The sequence below is a fragment of the Myotis yumanensis genome, unplaced genomic scaffold (genome assembly GCF_028538775.1).
Source record: "Myotis yumanensis isolate MYYU_CA2020_CCGP unplaced genomic scaffold, mMyoYum1.0.hap1 SCAF_13, whole genome shotgun sequence".
Taxonomy (NCBI): Eukaryota; Metazoa; Chordata; class Mammalia; order Chiroptera; family Vespertilionidae; genus Myotis; species Myotis yumanensis.
The window spans coordinates 1,118,718-1,125,638 of record NW_027223764.1 but is presented as its reverse complement, the minus strand read 5'-3'; the positions used below and the strand labels follow the sequence as shown (position 1 = coordinate 1,125,638).

Genomic DNA, 6,921 nt, shown 5'->3' with positions numbered 1-6,921 from the left:
TTTCCGCCTCGGCGCTAGTCCCTGCTCGCGCGAGATTTGACGACAGCAGTGGGGCGGGAAGGAAGCGAAGACGCACCAAACATGGCGGCGGCCGCAGCTGCAGCGGCGGTGACGGGGACGACGGCGGCGACGGCAGCGGCGACGTACAAGGCGGCGGGGGTGACTCGGGGCAGCTGCCAGGCGGTAAGTAGCCGGCTGCAGTCCGAGCCGGCGGCCACACGGCCAAGCCGGACGCCTAAGGAGAGAGGCGGACGGGAGAGCCGGTGGGCGGCGGAGCGGCTGACCCGCCCGGAACTCAGCCCAGCCCGGCAGCGGGTGTGGTCGGCGGGTCGGTGGGGTCACGACCCGGGCCCTTTCAGGATTTGGGGGGCGGCCTCGCTCTCACAGGTGGGCGTGCGGGGGGCGCCCCGAGGTGGCGGCCGTCGGGAGGGGCTCGGGTTGGGGGGCGCCGGTGGCGTGGGTTCCAGGCCCGGCGAGGCGCAGTCGCTCAAGTGTCCGCCTCCCGGCGAGGGCCCCGCGGACGCCGGCCCGGCCCCGGGGAGAAGGGCTCTCGGACCCCCGCCTGCGGGTGGCCGGGGCGAGGACCGCGTGTGCGCCGGTTCCGGGCGAACCGTCCGGAGCGCGAGTGGCCGGGTCGCGACCTGCAGTCTCGGGCCGCGTCGGGGTTCGCGTCCCCCGGCGGCCCGTTTCGGCCCTTCGCGTGCTGCTTGCTCGGAGCCCAGAGCGGCGGGCGGCGACCTGCGGGCGCTTCACTCGGTGAGACGGACGGACACTCGGCGGGTCGGAGCCGGACGCCGGGCGACTTGAACGTGTCTGCACCGACGGTTTCCAAAGCTCCGCCCGGTTCTCCGCAGAACGGAGTCTCGGAGACTCTCCCGGGAACGGCGGTGGCGGTGTTGTCTGCCCCGGGCACCCTCGGCGTCTCGGTTGCCATGGGGAGCGCAGGGGAACCCCGATGTGCCCTGATGGGTGGTGGGGGGTTAAACCCCAGCCCACCCGCGTCTCCCCGGGTTGCTGTGTTTCTGCGCCCGAGGGGCCGCTGGTCGAGGGGCCCCGTGAACAGGGAGGCTGGTGCCCGAATTACAGACGTTAGAACTGCTGCCCAGCGTGCAACCCACCCGTCGAGGAGGGGACAGTGGTCCTGGCGCGTCCTTCCTGGGACGGCCGTGGGCGCTGCCTGGTCTTTGCCGACCGCTCCCTGGTGTCGGCGAGCCGGCCCGGGGCTCTGGGCGCCCGGGACCTGTGGGTGCGCTGCGCTCTGGGCGCCCGGGACCTGTGGGTGCGCTGCGCTCTGGGCGCCCGGGACCTGTGGGTGCGCTGCGCTCTGGGCGCCCCGGCTCACGTGCTGTGCTTCTCTCCGCAGACCTCCCTGCGGCTTTTCCGTCTGAGCTGAAGGCCCCTCCATGGCCCGTGGAGCCCCGGCTGCGTCCCCAGAGCACATTGCAGCTCCTCCGCCTCCCGTCCACGCTGGAGCGCCGGTCCCCGGAGGCGCGGGTCCCGGGTGGAGAGGTTAGCTGTGGAGTCCGCTGTTGGGTGTCTCCTCGTAACTTGTCCTTATTTAGGTTTCTCTGTTATGTCTTCTGGTTTGCCGCTGCCTCATAACGCCCCTGTTTGCCTTCAAGAATCTGCTTTCTGACAGTTCTGTCATCAGAGGAAACGCTTCCTGATTCTCCGAGGGCCCGGGTTACTCCCACACTCACCAAACCTCACTTGTCAGACTGCCCTGCAGACCGGCGTTCTCCGGCGGGTTCTCCGGCGGGTCACCCTGTCAGGACCATGATGATTTGTACGAAAGCAAGCGCCTCGGTTGACCTGCGGTCACTGTATGCTATAGGCCCACCTCACCCGGCAGTAGGTTACTGCGTTCGTCTGCTGCTGAGTGTTCTAGTCTATGCTTAGTCACCCTCTAAAAAAGTGGTCAATGAGATAGATGCTCCTGGCCCCTGATCACGTGTTCCCAGAACTCTCCTGGAGCTTAGACTTCAGATGGGCTTGGAGGAAAGCTGGGGAAGAGTTTCTCCTGGTCTCATGTTACCTCTGTGCCAGGCTGTGGTGTCTCCTGATTGGCATCAGGACGCCACTGTATTGTTACCGGCTGGCTCAGAGGTCGTGTGTGCGTGTGTGTGCATTGATCAAAACTTCCCATTTGTAAAATGAGACTGAAGGAGAAAGATCAGAGGACAACATACAAATAAATGCTTTGCCCGGCACCAAAGGAAGATCAGAGTAGTCACAGTCGCCTGCTCAGGTAAAGAGGTTGCCGTGTCCCGTAGGACAGCAGAGCTCACTCACCAGCGTGCCCAGCCTCCGCGTGGTGTGGAAGAACCTTATTTTTGAGCCTGGAATGGCTAGTTTGGGAGAAGCTATTGACATAAAAACAATTGAGGTGTGTGCTAGTCAGTTTCTGTGGAGACATGTACCTACACGCAATGGAGTACCCGGTTTAATTTTATTCAGAGTAATCGCAGGGAGGGCTCAGAAGTGTTACCGTAAAGAATGTGATCATGGAGTATGGGAAAAATTCTCTCTGGTTGATATAGTTAGATGTTAGAAAGAGTAGATCGCGCTCGGAATATACCACCCAAATCTATGGTTAAAGTGGACAACTCCTAAATATGTTTCTTTTTCTGATGACATCATTTTACACTTTGACGTTTTGTGTAAGTTTTTTTGGCTAACAAGCTCCAAGGTGTTGAATTCATGGCCAGTAGAAAAGAAACTTTCAATAAAGACATTATAGTTTGCTGATTTCCCAAGTAGATTTTTATGTTATTTTTGCAAAGGTTTTAGAATTTATCAGTGTTTTAGAGGCATTTCCAGATATCGGTTCATTTGTGGAGTTCTTAAATTAAACTTTTAGTCCTGAGCCTATTGATTACTTTATTAAAGACAGAAAGATGGTTTGGTATAAAAATCTATATTTCCTTTCAGCATCAGGAACTTTCTGTTTCAGAATTAGTGTTCATTTTCTGTTTTTTTGTGCTTAGATAGACTGACGTGAGCTAGAGAAACCTGGGTCTTGAACCAAAAACTCCATTCAGATTTAGGAATCTTTCATCCCAGGGATTAACGCTGTGCAAGGACCTGTCGTGCTGTGCACGCGCCAGGGTATGTGCGTGTCTGTGTATGTATATTGGGGGGGGGGAGGGGGGTGATGTAGGTCTAAGGTTATAAGCCATAGCAATATGTTAAAAACTAAAAGTTGTTTTCTCTCATGTTTATAATGTTATTTTCCTTTGTCCCATTGGCATCCCTAGTCTTTGGATTTGTTTTAAGCCCGTCATGCATTATGATTGAAAGTCAGCACAGTGTATGGCAGGGAAAAGAGTGAACTTTATAACATGACAGTGTGATAACAGCCAGCCCGTCGGAACGTGCCAGCATCTCTGTAACAGGCTCATTGGTGCTCTTCAATCTGGAGAGGCCTGTATGAAAGTGTTATTGCTTCTGCTGGCACGCTGGCAGCCTCCTGCATTTTTCTGCTTTGTCACATGTGCCCTAGCAGTGTTGTGCTTTCTAATTGGGATTGGGTAAGATTCATCTTGCTTATTGAAGCCCGTCAAAGCATATTTTCCAGTGGAAACAGCAGTTTTCATATGAATTGATTGGCTAGAGGTGATGCTAAGTTGCAAGGTAAATACCAGGATTTCTTTCTTAATTATAACTTTTACAATTAGAACACAGACAAGCTTTAGGGCCTTACACTTTTACAATTTATAAAATAATTTCCCCAATCCTCCTCCTCCTCACCTTCATCATCATCATCTTTTATTTCCCAATCCTCATACCTTTTTTTTTCTTTTTTTATTGTGGGGGTCTCTATTCCAGAACTATGTTGAATAGCAGTAGCACAATACAATATACAGATGATGTACTATAGAATTGTACCCCTAAAACTTGTATAATTTTATTAACCAGTGTCACCCCAAAAAATTCAATTTTAAAGCATAGCAGTAGCAATAGCAAGTATTCTTGTCTTCTTGATTCTAGAGCAGGGGTGGGAACACCGGCCTGTGGGCCACATAGGCCAGAGAAGTCTTTCGGTCTGGCCCTGCCAAGGCATTAGGGGGGAGTTAATTAGGTGTTTGACCAAATAGAGCAGCTAGTTTTTAAGTTAATGATTTTGTATGGCCCTCGAATGATGTAAAGAGCCAAATGGCTCTGGGCAAAAGAAAGGTTCCCCACCCTGCCCTATAGCAATGCCTCTGAGTGCTCTCCCTTGATTGTGTGTGGATTTGGAAGATCCCCTGGTCAGCCTGAAGTTTAGACTTTCTGGAATGGGTTCTGCAGGTTCTGCTGCTGTTCTCTGCACCAGGTCGCATTGACACCCGAGCAGTCTGATTGCTTTCCTGTGTGGATGCACTGCCTTTTCTCTCTAGACAATGTTGTATAATTTTCTTTGTCTTTGAGATTTTTAAATTTCACAATAATGTGTCTAAGTGTTATCGTATATCCTATTTTACACTCTGACCCGTTCAATATGAAAGAGATCTCTAATTCTGGACATTTCTTGATCATTGTTTTTAAAAAAACCATTTCTTGTTTATTTTTCTGTTTCTGGAACTCATTCTACACCTCTGTCTGCTATATTTCTTACATTTTCGTGTATATTTTTACAGTTCTCCCCACCCCTCTGTGCTTTGGTTTTATTGAGATATAACATTATTGTATACTAGATACCAGATACACGAAATTTGTGCAAGAGTAGGCCTTCCTTCCCCCAGCTGTCAGCACCGGCTTCACTCTGGCACCCGGGACCCGGGCTTCCCTCGCAGCCCCGGCTTCATCTGGAAGGTCCCATCTAAACAGCATGTTACGCTTTTATTATTATAGACTAGAGGCCCAGTGTACGAAATTCGTGCATGGGTATGGTCCCTAGGCCTGGCCAGTGGTCAAAGCGCCAATGTCTGGTGTGGAAGGGCAGGTCCTAGCTGGGCAGCACCTGGGCCCACAGGCCCCCATGCACTCGCCTCCACCTGAGTCACCTCGCCTGAGCCCCCATGCGGAGATGGGGTGGGCGCTGCTGGACACTGCAGGCCGGGGCACAGTGCAGGCCTCTGGGCCGCTCAGCAGTGCCACATGGAAGCCAGGTCGGCAGCGCGCTGTCTCCCAGCTGGCCTCACAAACCAGTTCCTGTGCGAACCCAGGGAGCCTGACCAGCCCCTGCGGCCGGCTCACCTGAAAGAGGCTGTGAGGGTGCGGGGTGGGCTCCTTGTGAGCGCCTGGCACCTGAGTGTGGGGACTTTCCCGACATCCTGAGGGAGGGTAGCAGGGGTTGTGAGAGCGAGCTCGGTGGACAGCCCGCATCTCGCCATCTTCGGGGCCATCACTCTGGGTTGGGCCCCCCACCCAGCTCCCTCAGCTCTTGGGAGCCATGTGGCGGCCCCGCCCCCTGCTGCTGCCACTGGTCGCCATCTGCGGGGCGATCAGGGGGCGATTGTTCCCGGCTCACACCTGCCTTGGCCTGGCGCCACTCTTACCTGCTTCACCATCCCACTGTGGTCCTGTTCTCGTTGGGGCCCATTAGGGCCGACAGCACCTCCTCTGCCGCCTGCTGCCAACATCGTTTCACTGACGCCCACCATGTTCTGTGCCTCCCCCTGGTGGTCAGCACATGTCATAGCTAGCGGTTGAACTCCCAGTCAAGGGGACAATTTGCATATTAGGCTTTTATTATATAGGACTAGAGGCCTGGTGCACAAAAATTTGTGCACTCGGGGGGGAGAGGGGGTCCCTCAGCCCGGCCTGTGCCCTCTTGCAGTCTGGGACCCCTTGGGAGATAATGACCTGCTGGCTTAGGCCTGCTCCCGGGTGGCAGAGGGCAGGCCCAGTCCCTAGGTGCAGCCCCTGGTCAGGCTCAGAGCAGGGCCGATTGGGGGGTTGGGGCACCGCCCCCAGTCACACTCAAGGCAGGGTCGATAGGGAGGTTGCGGTGCCACACCCTGTCACACACAGAGCAGGGCCGATCAGGGGGTTGAGGAGCTCCCCCCTGTCACGCACAGAGCAGGGCCCATCGGGGTTGGGGAGCTCCCCCCTGTCACGCACAGAGTAGGGCCGATAGGGGAGTTGGGGCACTGCCCCTTGTCACACACACAGCAGGGCGGATCAGGGGGTTGGGGCGCCGCCACTTTCACACTCAGGGCAGGGCCGATGGGAAGGTTATGGCTCTACCCCGTCACACACAGAGCAGGGCCTGTGGGGGGGTGGCATTGGGGCACCGCACCCTGTCACACACAGAGCAGGGCCGATCAGGGGGTTGGGGCGCTGCACCCTGTCACACTCAGAGCCGCAGGGCGATCGGGGTTGGGGAGCTCCCCCCTATCAGGCACAGAGCAGGGCTGATCAGGGGGTTGGGGCGCCTTCCCCTGTCACGAACAGAGCAGGGCAGATAGGGAGGTTGTGGCCCCGCCCCCTGTCACACACAGAGCCGCAGGGCGATCAGGGGGTTTGGTCGCTGCCTCCTGTCACACTGATCTGGGTGCCGGGAGGCCTCGCTGCTCCGCTGATTCCGGTGCTAGGAGGCATATTACCCTTTTACTATATAGGATAGAGGCCTGGTGCACGGGTGGGGGCCGGCTGGTTTGCCCTGAAGGGTGTCCTAGATCAGGGTGGGGGTCCCCACTGGGGTGCCTGGCCAGCCTGGATGAGGGGATGATGGCTGTTTGCAGCTGGTCACACCCCCTTCAGGGTGGAGTCCCCACTAGGGTGCCTGGCCAGCCTGGATGAGGGGATGATGGCTGTTTGCAGCTGGTCACACCCCCTTCAGGGTGGGGGTCCCCACTGGGGTGCCTGGCCAGTCTGGGTGAGGGGCTGAGGGCCGTTTTCAGGCTGGCGGGTGACTGAAGCTCCCAACCTGTCCTTTTTTTCTTTTTTTTTAATTCTGGGCCAGCTTTAGCTCTGGCTTGGCTCCAGCTCTGAGGC

The 6,921-nt window shown here is 56.2% G+C and overlaps 1 protein-coding gene across 3 annotated transcripts in view; it reads left to right on the top strand.

The window, feature by feature from the left end:
- The first annotated feature begins 60 nt into the window (after window positions 1-60).
- The window catches only part of IKZF5 (IKAROS family zinc finger 5), a 15,118-nt gene continuing 8,257 nt past the window's right edge, over window positions 61-6,921 (top strand). The window contains exons 1-3 of one of the 3 annotated variants that reach the window (XM_070432043.1): window positions 61-183; window positions 1,364-1,509; window positions 2,988-3,108. The gene's annotated coding sequence lies outside the window, so the exon portion shown is untranslated. The remainder of the gene's footprint in view (window positions 184-1,363; window positions 1,510-2,987; window positions 3,109-6,921) is intronic. The other 2 variants (XM_070432042.1, XM_070432044.1) reach the window with 2 other exon arrangements.